Consider the following 22,182-nt stretch of genomic DNA (forward strand, 5'->3'; position numbering starts at 1 on the left):
AAAAGTAGGTAGACAAAATCAGAGAAATAGTAGATCTTTACCGGAATAGGTTAGCAACCACTTAAATACTAAACTCAAAGATCAAAGGAAGAAATTCACCAAAAATAAATTTAACCTCATCACTGTAAACACACAGCCACAACACAAGATAGAATAAGGTATAACAAGAGCAACTTAGAAGGGGAAGAGGAAAGTGACTGAATTGACTTAGTATAAGGAAATAGGAGGCTATCAGATAATGGACTATCTCATACAGAAGATTTTTCGCCCAAACCTCAAGGTAACCACTAAACAAATAATCAAATTAAAACCACATATGATAAACAAAGAGAAAACTAGAAGAATCATAAGACAGAACAACCAAACTGAATTGGCAGTCCAAAACAAATGGGACAAGAAACAAAGGAAATGCAAAAGAACCAGAAAATAAGTGACAAAACAGCAACATTCAACCCTCATATTTCAATAATTACCCTAAATGTAAATGGATTGAACTCTCCAATCAAAAGATACAGAGTGGCAGGATGGATTAAAAAGCAAGACCCAACAATATGCTGCCTTCAGGAAACACATCTTAGCACTAAAGACAAGCACAGGCTCAGAGTGAAAGGATGGAAGACAATACTCCAAGCTAATGGCAAACAAAAGAAAGCAGGTGTTGCCATACTCATATCAGACAAAGTAGACTTCAAGATAAAACAGGTTAAGAAAGACAAAGAAGGGAAATATATAATGATAAAAGGGACACTCCATCAAGAAGACATATCACTTATAAATATATATGCACCCAACATAGGAGCACCAATGTACATAAAACAACTATTAACAAACCTAAAAGGAGAAATCAACAACAACACAATAATAGTAGGGGATCTTAACACCCCACTTACAGCAATGGATAGATCATCCAGACAAAAAGTTAATAAAGAAATATTAGACTTACATGAAAAACTGGACGAGATGGACCTAGTAGACATATACAGAGCACTCCACCCAAAAACAGCTGACTACACATTCTTCTCAAGCGCGCATGGAACGTTCTCTAGGATAGACCATATGTTGGGAAACAAAGCAAGCCTCAATAAATTTAAGAAGATTGAAATCATAACAAGCATCTTTTCAGACCATAAGGCTATGAAACTGGAAATGAACCATGAAAAAAAAACTGGGAAAGTGACAAAAATGTGGAGATTAAACAACATGCTACTGAACAACCAATGGATCATTGATGAAATTAAAGGAGAAATCAAAAACTATCTGGAAACAAACGAAAATGATAACATGCCATATCAAACCATATGGGATGCAGCAAAAGCGGTCCTGAGAGGGAAACTCATAGCGATACAAGCCCACCTTAACAAACAAGAAAAAGCCCTAATAGGCAACCTTAAATTACACCTAACAGAACTAGAAAAAGAAGAACAAACAAAGCCCAAAGCCAGCAGAAGGAGAGAAATAATAAAAATCAGAGCAGAAATAAATGATATTGCGACCAAAAAAACAGTAGAAAGGATTAATGAAACAAAGAGTTGGTTCTTCGAGAAGATAAACAAAATAGACAAACCCTTAGCCAGGCTAACTAAGAAAAAAAGAGAAAAGGCTCAAGTAAATAAAATTAGAAATGAAAGAGGAGAAATTACAACGGATACCATGGAAATACAGAGGATTATAAGAGAATACTATGAGAAATTATATGCCAACAAATTGGACAATCTAGAAGAAATGGATAAATTCTTAGACTTATACAACCTCCCAAAATTGAACCAAGAAGAAATGGAGAATCTGAATAGACCAATCACAAGTAAAGAGATTGAAATAGTAATCAAAAACCTCCCAAAAAATAAAAGTCCAGGACCAGATGGCTTCTCCAGTGAATTTTACCAAACATTCAAAGAAGATTTAATACCCATCCTCCTCAAACTATTCCAAAAAATAGAGGAAGATGGAACACTTCCTGAATCATTCTATGAGGCCAACATCACCCTGATACCGAAACCAGACAAAGACAATGCAAAGAAAGAAAATTACAGGCCAATATCATTGATGAACATTGATGCAAAAATCCTCAACAAAATATTGGCAAACCGAATACAACAATATATTAAAAAGATCATACACCATGATCAAGTGGGATTTATACCAGAGACGCAGGGATGGTTCAACATCCGCAAATCAATCAACGTGATACATCACATCAACAAAACAAAGAATAAAAACCACATGATCATCTCAATAGACGCAGAGAAGGCATTTGACAAGATACAACATCCATTTATGATAAAAACTCTCAATAAAATGGGAGTAGAAGGAAAGTACCTCAACATAATAAAGGCCATATATGACAAACCCACAGCTAACATCATACTCAACGGGGAAAGACTGAAAGCCATTCCTCTGAGAACAGGAACGAGGCAGGGCTGCCCACTCTCACCACTCCTGTTCAACATAGTACTGGAGGTTTTGGCCAGAGCAATTAGGCAAGAAAAAGGAATAAAAGGAATCCAAATAGGTAACGAAGAAGTGAAACTCTCACTATTTGCAGATGACATGATTGTATATATAGAAAACCCTAAAGAATCTGTTGGAAAACTGTTAGAAACAATCAACAACTACAGCAAAGTTGCAGGGTACAAAATCAATCTACAAAAATCAGTTGCATTTCTATATGCTAATAATGAACTAACAGAAAGAGAGCTCAAAAAGATAATACCATTTACAATTGCATCAAAAAGAATAAAATACCTAGGAATAAATCTTACCAAGGAGGTGAAGGACCTATACTATGAGAACTACAAGACATTATTGAGGGAAATCTACGATGACATAAAGAAATGGAAAGATATCCCATGCACGTGGATTGGAAGAATAAACATAGTTAAAATGTCTATATTACCTAAAGCAATCTACAGATTCAATGCAATCCCAATCAGAATCCCAATGACATTCTTCACAGAAATAGAAAAAAGAATACTAAAATTTATATGGGGCAACAAAAGACCCCGAATAGCTAAAGAAATCCTAAAGAAAAAGAACAAAGCAGGAGGCATCACAATTCCTGACTTCAAAACATACTACAAAGCAATAGTAATCAAAACAGCATGGTACTGGTACAAAAACAGACACACAGATCAATGGAACAGAATTGAAAGCCCAGAAATAAAACCACACATATACGGACAGCTAATTTTCGACAAAGGTGCTAAGGACATGCAATGGAGAAAGGAAAGTCTCTTCAATAAATGGTGTTGGGAAAACTGGACAGCCACATGCAAAAGAATGAAAGTGGACCATGTGCTATCGCCATTCACAAAAATTAACTCAAAATGGATCAAAGACCTGAAGGTGAGACCTGAAACTATAAAACTCATAGAAGAAAATATAGGCAACACACTATTTGACATTGGGTTTAAAGGAATCTTTTCGGATGACATGCCTACCCAGACTAGGGAAACTAAAGAAAAAATAAACAAGTGGGACTTTATCAGACTAAAGAGCTTTTATAAGACAAATGAAATCAGAATCAAGATGAACAGACAACCCACCAGCTGGGAGAGAATATTTGCAAAACAGACATCTGACAAGGGGTTGATCTCCATAATATATAAAGAACTCACACAATTGAACAACAAAAAAACAAACAACCCGATCAAAAAATGGGCAGAGGAAATGAACAGACACTTCTCCAAGGAAGATATACAGATGGCCAATAGGCACATGAAAAGATGCTCAACATCACTAATCATCAGGGAAATGCAAATCAAAACAACACTAAGATACCACCTCACGCCCGTTAGAATGGCTATAATCACCAAGACAAAAAACAACAAATGTTGGAGAGGATGTGGAGAAACAGGAACCCTCATACACAGCTGGTGGGAATGCAAATTGGTGCAGCCTCTATGGAAAACGGTATGGAGATTCCTCAAAGAATTAAAAATAGAGATGCCCTATGATCCAGCCATCCCACTACTGGGAATCTATCCAACGCACCTGAAATCAACAATCCAAAGAGGCTTATGCACCCCTATGTTCATTGCAGCATTATTCACCATAGCCAAGAAGTGGAAGCAACCTAAGTGTCCCTCGACTGACGATTGGATTAAGAAAATGTGGTATATATATACAATGGAATACTACTCAGCCATAAAAAAAGACAAAATCGTCCCATTTGCAACAACATGGATGGGCCTGGAGCGTATTATGTTAAGTGAAATAAGCCAGAAAGAGAAAGACAAACACTGTATGATCTCACTCATATGTGGAATATAAACCAACACATGGACAGAGAAAACTGGACTGTGGTTACCCGGGAAGTGGGGGTGGGGGGTGGGCACAAGGGGTGAAGGGAGTCATATATGGGGTGATGGACAAACAAAAATGTACAACCCAAAATTTCACAATGTTAGAAACCATTAAAATATCAATAAAAATCAAAAAAAAAAGAATGAGTACACTCTTCTCTACTTAGGAGGATATAGGTGGCCCTCTATCAGGGATTCACTAATGGAATTGTCTCCTTGGTGGTGACTGGCTTGGACAGAGCCATCACATTCCCTGGTGACAGGTCACACACATTGGAGAGTTGCTTGGTCAGGATGGGGGCTGGACTCATCAGTCTTGGCACACTGTTTTCCCTTTTTGGAGTATGCCTACCCATAGGGGGAACGAACTCACAACCTTGGCCTCATGTCCATTCACCCTGGAGCACGACAAATGCTGCTAATCGCCTGCCTGCTGACCACTTGGCTCGCCTTTGAGAACAGGAAAGCCAACTTGAGAAAAACAGCAGCTGGGAGCCTGACCCTTTGCAACTGTCAGGCCTTGTGAGTGAGGCCTGACAGTTGTCAGGCCAGGCTGAGTGAGACAGCTCAGAGACAAAGGTGATTGATGTTGCCAGGTGGTTTTGCAAACATCATAAATCTTTTAAATGAAAAGGATTGATTGATAAGCAATCTGTTGTCCTTTTCACACTGAGCATGCACACTGCCTGTCTGCCTGTAACAGATTTGTCTACTGTTAGTGTGCCTGGTTGTCCATATTTCCCTGCCTTTCTTGGATGACCACACTGATGGTGCAATGAGAAAAGAACTGCACTGGAAGCAGGGGGACCGGGGCTTTCATTCTGGTTCTCCCACACGTCACACACATGGCTTCAATCTGAGGGGTAAACCTGCATTTGTTTTCAAATGTCGCGTCTCAGGGTAAGATACCATATGTGCATGTCAGCTCTTTTAAATCCCCCAACAACCCTCTAAGGTTAAGTACAATGATCTCCATTTTACAGGTGATGAAGTTGAATCTCAGAGAGACTGTATAACTTGCCTAAGATCATTGCACTAATAAATGACAGAGTTGGGAAGCTCACTTAGTTCTGCTCATTGCAAAGTCTTTTCTGTTTCTACTATCCCATGTCAGCTCTGGAACTCAGCTGTCTTATCCACAAGATGAAGGAGGTGAACTAGACGGAACATCCACATTTTCTCAGGAGAGAATCACATAAGATCAAAATCCAGTGCCATGTAGATCACAGTCTTTCTATCTTTTCTTTTTAAAACATTTTCTTTAACAACATGCCCATGCATTATGTAGAAGGGTTGCAGGATTATTCACTGAGGTAGCAATCTGTTTAAATGTGTTTCCCGCCTCCCGTCTCCTCCTGCTGCCAATTTCAAGCAGTGGGCAGAGCTGTGCTCCTTTGACTTAGAGGATATTTGTGGCAGGATGGAAAGCAGAAGCCACTTGAAATCAGAGAATCTTCCTAGTTTTTGTAAACACCTAAACTCCTTGATGTTATTATAAGTGCTCCAGGGGGAGAGGAGAGAGCAAGCAGTGCCTTTGAGGTCAGCAGAGAGAGGTGGAAAGATTTCAACAGAGAAGGAAAAGAATGAAGTTCTGGTGCAGAAACCCGAGCAGAGCTCCTTGACAGTCCCAGGGAAGTGACAGCTCTACAGAGGGGTCTGGCTGTCCTCTGGTCCCATCAAGGCTGGGTCTTAAGCACAGGCTTTGCACCTTCCATGTGGCATGAAGGCAAAGAGCACATGGACTAAAAGCATGAGGGTAGACGACTTGATGAACTAGAGATGCAACAGTCTTCCCTCCATTTGTCAGTACCACATACACTTCCTTGATTGTTATGCAGTCTTAACGACTAAGACTGACTTTCTCACCTGTCTGACAATATAGGAGCTTACAGCAGATTTTATATGGATTTAAAATAATAAATAAATGTGATATTTCCGCCACCAGCGTTTATAGACTGAATCACACCTGCTCTACAATATTGGATGTGACTCAAACATGAGTCAAGTGCATATGGAAGCTTTATTCAAGCCTATCTTCCTTTTGTTTATAATCTCTCAGAAGGCTACTTTTTCTTGGTGCAATTTTAAAGGAATTAAATATGAGCTACTCAAAGTTCCGTATTAAATTATGCTGAGCTTCCATTAGAATTGCTAATTGATCCAAGTCTATTTGACAATGTCATTGCTAGCAGTCACTCATGAAACAACCATACAGGAAGGGGTTAAGGTGCATGGGACCACTGGTTCATACTTGGGTTACAACACACCTTTCAGCATCTTGGTTACTTCTGGGAAAGGGGAAGAGCGACGGGATCAGGGTGGAGTACACTGTGAGCAGTTGTGGTCAAGTTCAAAAGTCTAGATCTTAAGTGGGTGGTAGCAGCACAAGGCTTTTCTTTATTAGGTATACTTTATAACTTACACTTGCACAACAAATACTCTTTTCCGTGTATCAGATACACGTTAAAATATTTTTTAATGCTGAAAACCTCTAGCAAGACCTAGGTCATAATCCTAATACCTATCCCCAGCAGATTTGCCTTCCTAGCTTATCAGAAGGCTGTTTCACACCTTCTTATCACTTCTCAAACCTGCCACCCCCTTAACACACACACACACACACTAAACTGCGGCCGTCTTGGACTTTATTGAGGAGATAAGCACAGTGATAACGTTCTAATCACTACATCTACCAGCTGCTTGCATTTGACCTTTACTTTCTTCTCTCTCTTCTGATGCAATGGAAAAACGGTAGCGGTCCCTCCACGTGTCTGAATCCTGTCCCCTCAAGCACACCAAGATATTGCCCCCGTATCATTATGCAATGATGCTCTAGCATCTCTCCCTGACTACAACAACCACAAACAGCCTCCCATGACCTCAGGCCCCCTCGGCTAAGTCTCCTTCCCCTTCTCAGCAAAACTTCTTCCTAAAAACCTGTCCATTCTCACAGCCTACATTTTCTTATCTCCCGGTTTCTCTTCGGCCCACTTGGCTCCGTATCTCCACTCAGACCTCTCATGTTAAGATCACAAATGTCCCCCATGTTGTCAAATCCAATACCCACTTTTCTGCTCACTACCTTGTTTCTCTTCTAACCACTTCAACTGGCATCTTCTTCAGTCCCCTTTCCTGATAACTTCTCTGTCTAATTCTAAACGTTGGGCTTCCCAGGTGTCTTCCTGAGCCCCATTTTTTCTCTGTAGTCCTTTCCTAAACGATCGCCTCCTACCTCGTAAACTTGTTAGTACATGTTTCTCATGACGCCCAAACGTATGACTCTACCCTGACCTCTTGCTTTTGCTCCAGACTCGTACATACACACGCCTTCTTGACATCTCCATTTGAATATGTAATATACCTCTCAAACTTAACACTTCTAAAACATAACTCCTACTTACACCCCAAGACTGCTCCTTATCCAGTCTTTCCCTTCTCAGTAAGTAACACCACCTTCTACAACCTTAGTGGCTCAAAACATAAAGCTAGGAACCATACGTCATTCTTCTCTTCCTTCCCCTTCCACATTCAAATTCTCAAGTTCTGTCAATTCTACCTGCTAAAATATACCCCAAGCCTGTCAGCTCTGCTCCATTTCTGCCACTACCATCCTAACCCAGTCGTCATCATATTTTATCTTGGCTACAGCAAGTATCCTCCTAATTGGTCTGCTGCTTCCACTTTTACATCCCTGTAGACCATCCTCCTCATAACAGTCAGAGACAATTTTAAGCATAAATCAGATCCCGTCATTTCCGTTACGAGCAAGCCCTCTGATCTGTTCCTGACAATCTCTGCAACTTCATCCCCAACTGCTCTTCCCTGCTGTTTTGTTTTGTTTCGTTTTTCTATTTCTTAAACATACTAAGCTTTTCCTACCTGTAGGTCTTTGCGCTTGCTGTTTTCTCCACCTGGCATGATTGGCACCGAATCATTGCAGGGCCTACTTCACCTTGATATCTAAGTCTCGTCTCAAATGTCATCTTCTAAGAGATGGCATACTTTGCCACACCATGTAAAGTTGTAAACACATATGCACACACAAACACATATAAACGCATATAACCATCACCACCTGTCTAAAACCTGAGCTCTATGATATCAAGAGCCTTCTTTGACTTGTTCCCCTCTCTATTCCCAGGGCCTAGAACAGTGTCTAATGAATTGCAGGCACTCGATAAAGATTTGTTGAATAAGGGAATAGCAGATATTCAAAAACTATATGGTTATAAGGTCTCACATTTCTGCTTAAATTATTCTAGTCATTTCATGGTTTGTTTTTACTATTATAAATGGATCTTTAATTTTACCATTTTATTTTTTAGCTAGTTAATGTTGGTACCTAGTAAAAGCTAATGAACTTTGTATAATTATTTTGTAACCAGTCACTATTATGATTTCTCTCATCAAGTCTAAGATTTTTTTTAAAGTTCTCTTGAATTTTCTATTAAACAATCTTATTTTCTGGATATAATGTTAATATTGTCTTCTCCTTTATAATTGTTGTACGTCTTATTTGCCTTTCTTATATTATTGCATTGGACAGAAAATCCAAAGCAATGTTGAATGTTAAGGATGATCGTAAACAGCTGTCTTGTGGTTCTGATTTTAATAGAAATAGCTGATGAGGTCTTTATTTGGGGTCTCCATTCAAACCCTATTTTTTCTGCTCATCGATTTAATATGCTAATACTCTTGATTGAATTACAAATATCTTTCATATTCAGTCATGGCTTAATTTAATTTCTATTCCATTTTACTCCAGCTCATATTCTAAGAAATATCCTATCCTTTAAAATGACCTCTGCAGATAGCTAAACTCATCTATACTCTGTTAATTTTTCCAGTATCAATGTCAGCAAAAAATCTTGTTTTCAGATTCTTAAGAGGGAGAAAGAGTGCAGAGGAATAATTCTGGTACCCAGCTATCTCGAGGATATATAAGTGACAGAGATTGTGATGTTGGTATTCCAGAACAATTTCTTTTCCCAGTTCTTCCAAGCCTGATCAAGAGAGCAGGCAGCACCCTTACAGCCAACACCTGTCTAACTCATCAGGAGGAAATCCTAAGATTACATCTTAAATCCGCCCTTTCCACCAATGAAGTTTGATACCCTAAAATCCCCTTCCTCCATCATCTCAGTTGTCAGTACCAATTCCTGGTTTTCAGTTCTTCTAGCTCAGGAGTATCTATTACAGAATCCTCCTCCTTTGACTACACTTGCTCAATAAAATATTTTTATGTTCCTCCAACTCGATGGTCATGGATGCTGTCTTAGTCCACTTCCGCTGCTATAACAAAATTCCACAGACTGGGTAGCTTATAAAAAATAGGAATTTATTGCTCATAGTTCTGGAGGCTAGAAGTCCATGATCATGGTGCCAGCGTGGTTGGGTGAGGGGCCTCTTTCTGGTCCATAGCCAGAGCCTTTCACTGTGTCCTCCCATGGTGGAAGAAGCAAGGGATCTCTCTGGAACTTCTTTTAAAAGAGCACTAATCTCATTCACAAGGGCTCCACTGTCATGATTTAAGCAACTCCCAAAGGCCCCACCTCTAATACCATCACATAGGGCATTAGGATTTCAACGTAAGAATTTGGGGGAGATACAAACATTCAGACTATAACAGATGCACCTGAGCGCTTTATTCACATAATATAACTATTCTCCTTTCCCTCTTCTGAGCTGTAAACTATCCTCAGAAACATAGCTACGGCACTGAATCTCACTGTTTGGCACCCATTCAGGTCCTGATATTGCTTACTTTTTGATCATTTATGTAGATTAAAACTTTGTTAGCAACATAAACTCATAAACGCTATTTAAGTGCAAAGTTTTTAACATAAAACGTAGCCGTTTTAACCGCATTCCAGGTCTCCCATACCAATACCCCAACACGTCCTTGCATTCTTATATTATGCCCCCATATCTTACGAGTCCCCTTCTTGTATCCACCTCAATCCTAGTAATTAATATCCTCCCATCCTCTGGGCCTACCTAACTTTCAGGTAACTATCCTTACTTCACTACACATGAGATGTGTGATCCTGCAATTATTCCTCATTCCCACACTTCACAGAGTCACCAGACTGATGAGCGTCATTCTATACCTTTTAGGTCCTCATTTTGGGTGCTCTTTGCCTGAAAGTTGATGATAAAGATGTCAGGCAGATGTTATTGGTTCCCAAATTAATGTAGTTCGGTAATAGAAGTGAGTCTGATAAATCCTACCAGACATTTTTTTGAGATTTGTTGATGGTGCTAATCTCTATATTTAGCTACTATAAACAAGACAGTGATAATGATGGCAGCCACCATATTGAAGATAATTAGTAAAAATATAGTCTACCTAATTCAAAACAGAAAGCAGAAGTGGATGAACAGTGACCAACACATATACATGTAATATAATATATCCTCACTTACTTGTGCCCACCTCAAATCAATCTCTTACGTTCTGATTTCCCTCTGATACTCTCAACCTCCTCTTGGCAAATCTGCTATCTTTCCTTTATACTTTTAAACTTTGCATTTATTTTCTTTCCACTTAGATTTCTCCATATTACATCCGTCTATTTGGTATCTCAAATGATTTTTCATATTTTATCTTGAATATTCTTTAAAGTTGACAACAGACGGATGCTATGAATAGAGAATTCTAGCAAACTGTGTCAATATTTGGACGACTGGAACAAATGGAAAATACTTTCAAGGTTCAGGGATTATAATTGGCTAATCAGGCTTAGCCTGGAAGCATTCTGTGATCCTAGCAGCAGCATGATGGGCTGAGGGAGGTAAGCTGGGAATATGCAGGGTAGAAGATGGTAGGACCAAACTTGCTTTTGGGTTGCTCTTGTGTGTAGTTGTCCAGTAGTAAAACCCCAAAGTCCAACATGACTTCTGGGCTAATATCTCTGTGAATATCCAGCAGGCCTACTCTTTTAGGTGGGGTGGGGGATCAATATTTCCTGGGCATTGATGACACTTAAGTGGTAGCATCTTGATCCTAAGAGAGGTGGGGAAAAAGAGAATTTGAGATTGAAACAGGACCCTAGCCAGTGCCTTAGGTGGGAGACAGAGTTCACCCACCAGGAAGCGAGGGTGGGGCAGTTGTGTGGCTGCAGCCAGCGGTCAGAGTCCAGGGCACCTAGCTCCAGGCCCAGCGGCTCAGAATTGGGCCACGAGTTCCATCACACAACAGAGCCTACCAGTAGCAATCGTCGAAAGGGTACCAATCAATCGGCCCATGTTTACTTCAAGGACTCACAGCAGGTCTGCAACGTAGAGCAGCAGGTGAATTTGAAACCTCAGTCTCTGTGGAAAACTCAGAAAGTGGGTGGCAGGACAGACAGGGACAGATGGAGGTTGAACGGACCACACGTGAAGAGTTACAGCCTCCTTGGCTGGTCCATATTTAACCTCATTTCTAGGGAGAGACAATGATGGTCACATTAATGTTCACTGTTGATTTGAAAATATGTACCTTTTGATTCATTTTTCATTCAGTTCTTTCTTATTTTCTTTATTTACCTCTCCACATAGGTTTTCTCAAACATAGCATGGGCATTGTAATCACTTTTACCTTAAAAATTCTTTTGAGTATTAAAATGACAAAATGTTAAAAGTATTTAACATTTAAAATAGAACCTGATACATAACCCTCAATATGTGGTTATTATAAATATTAATATCCATATCCGTTCCATACAGATTGTAAATACCAGCTGTCAATTTAATAAGTCTGCACTAGGCCTTATGCCAAGTTGGCTATTTACCCAGTTTTTATTTTGATACTTTTTTGACACACAGTCTAATGGCTATTTTTACTGGATTCATTTTCTTGAAAGAGTTGTCTGGTTTATTATCCATTAACTTATAATTTGCTAGCTCCTAAATATGGAATGTCATGTTTTTTAGTCCTAAATTCTTTGAGTTAAACTTTCTGATTTCCTAAAGAAAATTAATGTCTTTTTTAACGCTATAAATTTAAAATTTAATGATAAACTTAATTACTGAGTCTAATTCTAGAATCTTGAGGATGGTAATATCTGTTTACTGGCAGAGTTCTTTAGAATCAACTTCTTTATCCTCTGAGTTAAAAAAAAAATAGTGTTCTAATTTTGACTGATTTGTTTGATGGAAATGACTATTTTCCAAGCCAATGCTTATTTTCATAGCAAAATCCATTGACTTATATCTGTCCATCTATACAAACTTCATGTTCCAGGGCTTGCAAATTCAATCAAGGAAATGAAGATATGGTCCAGGAAAGGAAGATAAAGCATTTGGCAATTTGTGAGGGGCATTATGGGAAGAAATATATCATGCTAAAGTAAATATTTTTGTATGAAAATAGACAGTATCAGATGAATGATCACAACATTATGTGTTTAATGAATATAAATCTGATTTTTAAAAACCCAAAGTAAATTTCAATTTAAAATATAACTGTCCTAAAGTTAATTATAGTTGCTGCAGTGTCTCCTCTGTATTCAACAGGGAAGCTGCCATAGTTGGGTGACTTGTACAGTTTACAAATCAAAGGGTACAGTGGACATTCACATTATAATCTATGGCACTAGTACCCACCCCAGGTTGTGCAGTGCACAATGTGTACAGCTGTACTCAGTGACCCTAGATATGTTAGACACATTTATAATTAGTAGCAATATTAAATCCCTGTTTGTTCATTGCACAGAAAGAAAAATACAAGTATCCGCATTTCAAATTAACAAATATTTATGGGCTGCCTTTTGTGTACCTTGAAGTTATTACGATGCCTAAGAAAGAATTCCTACCCAAAACAAGCATAAAAGGAAAGCCAGACAGATAAACAGCAAAATAGAGTGTGATATGTGTATTCAGTTAGGGAAATGCACAAAGTGCAATGGGACAAAAGAAAAGGGGAATTTCATACAACCTGGGACTGCAGAAAAGAATTACTAGAAAATGTGTCACATGGACTGAGCAATGAGGATGAGCAGGAGTTTACAAATAAAGAAAAATGACCAGGCATTTCTAGAGAGAGAAGCATCAAGGATAAAGTCATAGAGGCGAGAAATATAAGGGTATATGCCAGCTTGATACTATTAAGCATAAAATATAAAGTCAGGAGTGAAGAAAAATGCGGCTGGATTTAAGGCAGTTGCAGTGAGATAGTAGAGTCAGAGGGTCCAAATTGGAGGCTATTACAATAATCCGGATAAGACTATGGTGAATGCCGAAAGTCGGGTTGAGATGGCAAAGTGGAGAGGAGGGGACAGATTACATAAAGATTCATCACTCATTCATTCCTCAAATATTTATTGAGCATCAGGGACTGTGCTGGCCTCTGAGTTTATAGACCAAGTCCCTGCCCACAGGGCAGCTGCAGTCACATGGGGAGTCACACAGGAGACAAACTCGAGGATTAGTGTCTGATGAATGTGGTGAGTGAGCAGGTAAAAGCAGTGCAGGCTGACTTTCGGGTTTCCGGATGGACCACTGGATAGATGTGGTCCATTCCCTGAAATCAGTAATACTGGGAAAGGAGAAGGACAAGGACGAGTTCAGTAATGGAAACATTGACTTCGAGGCACTGAAACCATGACATTTAAAGAGTACTCTCAGTACTGAACTGTGCCAAAAGTACAAAGAAATACGTAAATCCTAAGTGAACAGCAATGAGATTTTTGCTAAACTAAAAACCTGCTAGGTGCAACTCTTGTTCATGAATGGATCCAATTCTCAATGGCTGAATGCACCTGCTGAATTTCATTTAGAGCTTCACTGATATTTATGGCAATAAAAAGGTATTTAAGCTAAAAATGGCAAGATCATAATTTAAAACAATAAAAAAACAAAATAAAACACAGGACCCTCTGACTCCTCGGCAAGCTTACATGGTAGCGTCCCCATGTGACACAAGGAAAGGATTAGTTCTTGTGCGTAGGCTGCCCCGGACCAGATTAGGTGACCGCATCTGGGTAAGTTTTGTGCAAGAATTAACTTTTTACTGTTCCAAAAAATTTTCTCCAAAATGTAATTTTTGTTATTTTGGTTCCAGCTATTGTCAAGGGTGATGCTCAGATCTTTTGAGTTTAGGAATTTACTTGATATATTTAAAAGATCATTTGTCTTCCTCCAAGCCTAATTTTCCTGAAAAGCAGAGTTTTAACCTAGTTTCTTCAAGAAAAGAGGAACAGTTTCTAGGTGGAAGAATGCACCCAGTGAATTGGTACCAACAGTCCAGAAAGTTCTTCATAATTTGAAAAAGGCTAAGTATAGACCTAAGAATAAAATTTTATATTTTGGTGGTAAAGAAGCCAGTTCCCAAAATAATTATGCCTCAATATTATATAAATTGATACAACCATACAAAATATAGAAAGTCAAGAGTATTCCTTACATATATTTTCAGTAGCAAAATCAACCACACCTAACATACTCATCATACTAATGGCTTTTGCCAAATTGGGGCGGCAATATGTTTAGAAAGAAAAATAAAGTACTGAATTTAAAGGCCTGATTTCTAGTCTGAAAATAAGACGGTTAATCTAATGATCTCAAAGGTAACCTCTAACTAAGAAGTCTACTGTTCTAAATCAATATTTTGGGATTCAACTAATCTTTCTAAACTATTATCCTGAACTTTAATAACGTTTGATCTATCTAAAATGTTAAGAAATATTTTAAAGGTTTTTTTATACTTAAAATGTTCTATTTTTAAATCATACAAGAATAGCATGTTCACAAAACGTGTTCCAAATGTTAAATGCCAGATTGTATTTATTGTCACCCCTGTGCATCTCATGTGCACCATCATATTTTAGCCAATCAATTATTCATTCATTGATTTAAATATTTATTGAGCATATGCTGCATATCCAGCACTGAAAAGGCACTAATAAAAGGGAGCCAGAATGCATAGTTTCTCCCCATTTGCCTCACATTCTAGCTGGGGAGCAAACTATTATGTGGTGTTTACTCCGTGCCTCACTAGTCTAAGCACTCTTCTTATATTAACTCATGTAAGCCCTGCAATAACCCTATGAGGTTAGAACTATTGTTATCCTGTTTTACAGATAAAGAAAATGAGGCACAGAGGGGTTAAACTAACTTGTCCAAGGTCACACAGCTAGTAAGTGGTAGTCACAAAAACAAGAAAGAACAGGTAAATTTTACAATGCAAAATGTATGTCTCTGTACATAATTTCGGAGAAATAGAAATGAAGAGCATGAAGTAAGATAGTCAGATGAAGTGACTTGTCAGGGATTTGTCTCCAATAGCCTCTCAAAAGGAAACAGGGAGTGTGGACTGGCAAGGAGGCAGTGGAGCCTGGGGACAGAAAACCCTTGAGGCCTGCTAGGCAGAGCGAGGGAGCCTGGCTATTATCAGGGTTGGGAACGAGGTACCCGCCGTCCTGTTCTCTCAGCTGTCTGTACTCTGACAGTCACCAATCAAAAGAATCATCTAAGGACAGAGCACATAGCATTCTTTACTGTTTTGACTTTTTATAAAATGCTCCATTGTTAATGACTTGTAAAACAGTTTTATTTTATACGTCAATGGCTGTTCGCATGATAGTCATCGTTTGACTTTCCATCTATTATTCCACGAACATTTTCTATTGTAAACTTCTAAATGTCAGAAAAACACTAGTAGCTTGAGGTTCAACTCTAGTTATTCCATTTTTTGTTTACCAGCAAATCACGACCATACCGCCACCTAGTGGGTCTTTGCAGCAGCCTCTAGATTGACAGAAATTGTAATTCAAGTATCTCCAGCCCACAGTTCTTTAAAATTTGTTTTCACATTGGTTGCTTGGAAAACATGACTCATCTTAATATAGAAATGATATCATGAGTGGTCGTCAGGTTTCCAGCTTGTTCACAAAATCATTCATCCTGTTATGTCCCCCGAATGAACACTTTCCCGTGATGTTGACTCATCCGTAGTCACGGGTTCACGGAGTCTTCTTGTATCACTCACCTGTTCCTTCTGCTCTTACCGTTTTGATAGTCCATGAGAAAATACCAGACTCCCACCTTCCACTCCAGCCATGCCGTCTCTACCTGTACTCTGGCCTTGGCAGAAAAGGAACCTCACTGGGGGTCGATCTCTTTTTCTCAGTCCGCTGCTAGTTCCCGATGCTGCTACCCCACCACCAGGCGGGCACAGCCTCTGTCCCCTGCCCCCTGCCCTCCAGCTCCGGGCCAGCCCACTGTGAATCTCCTCCACTCTGCCCTTGCCTGGCCCGTCCCACTCCTCTCTCCAGCCTCGCCTATGCCTCAGAGGAACCCTCACTGTTGAGTGTCTGTTCAGTCATCCTCACTCTGCCCTCTTAGCCACTCTTGACAGAACAGGTAGTTTTCTTCTCTACTTGTTCCTCCTTTCCAATTATGTTGAGTGTATGATAATTAATACCTTGGCTGCCTTATAAGGAAAAAGGAATGCAGTAGCTTAAGGAATTTCTCCTTCTGGTTTCCTGTGACAGCCTCTCCTTGAATTGAGATCTGTATATGTCTATGAGACTGTTAGCTAAGGAGAACCTGCCTTACCATCTGGACTTTTGGTCAAATTCTATGTAAAGGTGTTAAATATGTTATTAAAGGGTATTCTGATTATTTGATTACTTGTCTATGACTATGGTAGAAACTTTCTACTGCATATACTTCATCGCACCGCCAGTGCCTAGAACAGTACCTAACACCTAGTAAGTCTTCAAGAAAGACTTTCTTGAATGTTCAGTGAGCTCTCTCTGAATCTTCTTGGGAAGATGCTCATGGACTGGCCACCATTTCATCCAAATCTGCATGGGCAGCTGTCCCATTAGCATTTCAAGATTCTAGGAAGGAGTTGGACTCTGCTCCTGTCTTCCTTCTCCCTCTCCCTTGTCATCTAGTTGCTTATGGTTGCCAGGGAAAGTGACAAGCCATAGAAACAGTAAAAGCAGTAAAGCAGATAGCTGATGGTAGCTGTGAAGTAAAACCAAATCGTGTCTGGTAGGGTTTCTTATTAGTCCATCTGCATTGAATTCTTAAAATATCACAGACCAGGAGTCAGAAGGCCTGGATGTACAATCTTCTCTGTCATCTGCTGGCTGAGAAAATCAGATCAATTAACTAACTTGCTGAAGCCGTTTTCTCATTTGTTAATTGGGGATGATAATAATACAGATTTACAATCCCTTATCTGCAATTCCAAAATCCTAAAAGCTATGAAAATCAAATGGTTTTTCATAATTTATTTGGTATCAAAATCCAATCTGTATGGAATGAACTAATGTGAGGCTCTTTAAAACTTTTATTTGTCCCATTAAGATTATGAGGTGCTCTCTCAGAACCTCTTGAGAGTATTGTTTAATGTACAGTAAAGGAAGCAACTTATCTTTCTAAAATTCTGAATTGCAAAATCTAGCTCCAATGGGTACACCTCAATGTAGCATATACTTGGGCCCAAGCAGTTCCTAGAAGAGACTATGGATCTTTTCCTACCTCATGGGGTTGTGTGGGGTGTAATAACATCATGAATGAAAGCTGTCATCACAGTGCCTGGCTGTATTAAGGCCTCAGTGAAGCTAAGTTATTATTAATTTTGAATTCTAATTCCTTTTACCCCCAAATAAAAGACATGTTGTCAATCCTTCTGGATGGGCACAGACAACCTACAGCACATTCTTCCCGGCAGCGTGTTCAAGGCTTCTATTCCCTTTCTCTTTTCGTTCTTTTTTTCTTGCATTTTCTTCTCCTCCCTTCCCCTCCTCCTAATAGCCCATTCTTTTCATCTCTGTGAGAATGTGGTGAAAGATATGGATCTTCCTCCCAGGAAATTGCTCCTTAGCACAGGTACACACATTTAAAGGGAAGCCACAAAGTCCCCCAAAATCTGTCAAGGGATCCTACCTTAGGGAGCTCATCTTTATGGAACTAAGTAATATGATAGGTGGAAGAAAAATCCTATTCACATGGTGGATTTTTATTTTAAAATAATTTAAAATTGTTTTCAAAACTATTTAATACTAAAAAAAATACTATGCCCAGTCTTCATAGATATAATTTTTAAATTTTTGGAGAAAATTGAAATAGTATCAAAATAAATAAAAGGAAGATACAGATAAGTTACTTTTCTGAATGGTTTAGGTGGGTGACTGAACCAAACAAACTCTTAATGATTTGTAGCTGAGGTCACGTAACTGGATCTCCAAATTTCTGGTTTAGCGATTTTGCCACCATGTTTCGCTGGCTCTTAGGACAATTATTCCCACATATACCTTCTCCATTCCAAGTGTCCATTGTAAACCATATCTGCATTTGACTTCTTTTTGATATTTATATATTTATATTTGTTTTATATATGTTTATTCTTATATATATTACAATTTATATTTATATCTATAGAGAATATATATGTATTCTAATAAAATAGATCTAGATATATACTTCTGATATACCACAGGACAGCTATGTCTTCTTCTCTCCCCTCTCACATTTTCTATTGACTTTCCATCTTAGCACATTCAGTTGCACAATGTGCCGTTGTAAGTCAACAGATGTGGTTGTGAAAATCAAGGACAAGAACATATTATTTCTCAATGCTTGTTAGCTTGAAAGCCCAATTTACTACATAATTTTAATGGGACTTGTGGTCTGTCCATATAATGAGATTCAAATAAGTCATAATGCAATGGAAATATTAATTTATATTTAACGAGTATGTGCCAACCAATTTTTTTTAAGTGCTAGTATTCAAAAAGCATTAATAATTCCTAGAAGTAGCTGGAGGGCATTTTGTCACATATAGCTATACCTGTAGAAAGCTCAAAAGAAGTCAGATGCCAGGTCCAAGTTTTATTCATGTGACACTTAGTCCATTTCAGCTGTGATGTTTTTACAATTCCCCTACTGAGAGAGATTTACTCCTGAGCGATCTGGTAATTTTCCCAGAGCCAGATATTTATCTCTGAAAAATTTTACGCCTGTAATTTTGTTAATTATTGAATTTACATTCAATCTCCTCTTTACTTCTTATGGCTAAATCCCACCTGATCCCCAAAGTCACAAGTGGAGTGTTCTCTGAACAGCAAGAGGAGTCATACATGAGCAAGTATGGCCAATACCTGAATAACACCAGCAGATTGCACTCAGATCTCAGATTGTTAACATCTGGGAGAAGCGGCCAAGTGGTTCCACTGACTAAGATATTAACAACAACAATAAACAAGAAAAAAAATCTCTACATTCTTCAAGGGCTTCTAAATTCACTTTCAAGCTACTGGATTAGTGTCAGTGTTATTTTCAAAGTAGAGAACAAGTCTACTCTAAGAATGTATGGCTTAGATGGTGTGGGTAAAATTAAGACCTACAATCTTTATATTTTTAAGTGAGGAATCATAACCCGACATAGGTGTATATTTGAAATTTATAAAAGGTTTTAATAAACACTGTCTTGCTCAAAACACCTGCTTTTTGGGTTCCTTTCTTTCAGAGTCTCTTAAGGGCCATATTTTCCACTTCAAATGTTGTTTTTATTGAACAGACAATAACAAAGTATAACAATCTGGGATTTAGGCAAATAAACGAAATACGAAAAGAATCTATTTTGTACGTTCACATCTCTGTTCTTCATCTTTAAACAAAATCATTAATAACAGTCCCCCAACCCACATACTTCTATGCCTTTTCTACCCTCCCTCTTACCAAAACCTGATTTCAAAAAAGCAGCTGGGAGTTCTGCTTATAGACAGAAGATTAAACACACATGTTTATTGTGGCTCCTTTGTAACACTCCAGAATGAAAATAAATACATAAAAGGACATAAATCTACAAGAACAAAGAGAATGGGAGAGCAGATAACAGCAGATGAAAGACGTCGACAAAACTTGGGACTCAGGAAAGCAGAGGGATGAATAGTAATGGATTTGGCAGATCAGAGAAAACAGAACTGTGCACTTGCAGGAGAGGAAGCTGCTTAGCTCTCCTGAACCTCAGAAAGACTCAAATCTTAGGGACAGCAGATATTTCTGAAAGCAGAACTTCAGAGCAGAGCTGCAAACTGGAGGAGAGGTTGAGAGTTTATTGAGGGCCAGTTAGCCGCCCAGGTTCCCTCCCCAGGAGCCTGGCCCTCTTCCACCTCTATTGAAGAGATTTATCTTTGGAGAGATTTATAGCTGAAAATGGAGAGTGGGGTAGTATTGGTGAAAGGCAATACCAACAATAGGAGAATAAAATAGAATCTCCCAACTGAGTGCTACGACTCTCAAGGCCCTCATGGCCTCGCAGATTGCTTACAAGTGGGCTTTTATTTTCCAGGCAGGAGAGAGGAACTCCTTAAGGTAGTCAATGGTTCTCAATCCAAGGTGATTTGCCCCTTAGGGGACCTTTATCAATGTATCGAGACACGTTTGGGACTGGCATCTGGTGGGTAGAGGCCAGGGATGCTGCTAGGCGTCCTACAAATACACAGGCCAGCCCCACACAATAAAGAATCATCTGGCACAAAATGCCAACAGTACTGAGGTCGAGAAGGCAGTGATTTTCAAAGTGTGGTCCCAAACTTTGGGGGAGCCTCAGCCCTCTGTATTTTAACAGGCTCTCCAAGTGGTTCTGATGCAGCTGTCATTTGAAAACTGCTGCTGAACCACTGCTTTAAGGAAACTGCAACCCAAGAGAGAAGTCCTACAGCAGCTGAGAGCTGGTGATTCTCCACTGCCAAAGTCCACCACCTCCTCAATGTGCTCATCACCGGCTAAGCCCCACTCCCACCCCATGTTATCACCATCAGCTTGTCAGTGCCTCACTGTTGAGAAGACAAACAGCCAAGTAAATCACCAGATTACTGAGACAGTCAGGGACCAAAACAAACGAAAAATATATATGTGTGTGAATATGTACACACACACACACACACACACACACATTGAAATCCCATAATTAAGAGCTCCAACAAAATAAGGTGAGTTTCAAAAATAAGAAACAGCATCAGAACAGAGGGCTCAAAATTAGGGCCCAACTGCAACCAGAATAACTTGATGCTGAGTCCCAGAGTGAACAGAGTAAAATTTCCTCATTACCTTCTATTGAAGGACTGGATTGGTCCCAGACCTCCAGGTGGTTCAAATGACAGGACTCTCACCCTGGCTGAGGGGAGCTGGAAAAGTTAGAAACCAGGAAGGTCTTTTTGCTGATGAGGAGGTACCACTCTGTAAGAGTGTCTTGAATAAGCATGACTCTGGAATCCATATACTACGTTCTTGTCTCCCACTGTTGTTTTCAAATTTGTTCAATAGAAGGTGTCTTCTGTTTTTAGGAAGACCTTTGGCAGTTTTTTGACTCTCACTCTTAACAAACAGCACATTCTACCATCGCAGTCACAAAACACAGTCTCAAATTACACGTTAAACATGTCCAGTCCAATATATCAATCACTCAGTCAACCCTCTCTATATTTATTTGTGGTAAGGCTTCTCCTCCCCACTTTCAGCTACAACTCACAGAGGCGAGAACCTGTTGTTCAGGAAGAAGGACTTTGTTAGCTGTGGCTTCTTCTCTCTCTCGCTCTGCTTCTGCCATCCTTGCTGAGGATTTAGCCTCTTAGGCCTGGGAAGTGGGGAGGGAGTGGGGGACGGGACACTCTCTGGGTCTGATGGAGATTTCAAGCAAGCTCTTTCCTCATTGGCTACTTTTTTGGGTTCATTAGAAGCCTCTTTCCTGATGGGGTACAGAAACCGTTCCTCTAGTTACCACTCTCCCCTCCGTTCCTGGTTCTCCTGTTATCCAACCGAAGAGAGATCCTATCCTTCGGAATTTCCTCTAGGACGAGACTTGAAACTGCTCCAGACCAGCTCGCTTTGGCTCTTCTTCCTCCTCTCTCTCCAGCGTGGCTGCCGTCTGGCCACAGAA

This window comes from Diceros bicornis, chromosome 23 (genome assembly GCF_020826845.1).
Source record: "Diceros bicornis minor isolate mBicDic1 chromosome 23, mDicBic1.mat.cur, whole genome shotgun sequence".
Classification (NCBI taxonomy): Eukaryota; Metazoa; Chordata; class Mammalia; order Perissodactyla; family Rhinocerotidae; genus Diceros; species Diceros bicornis.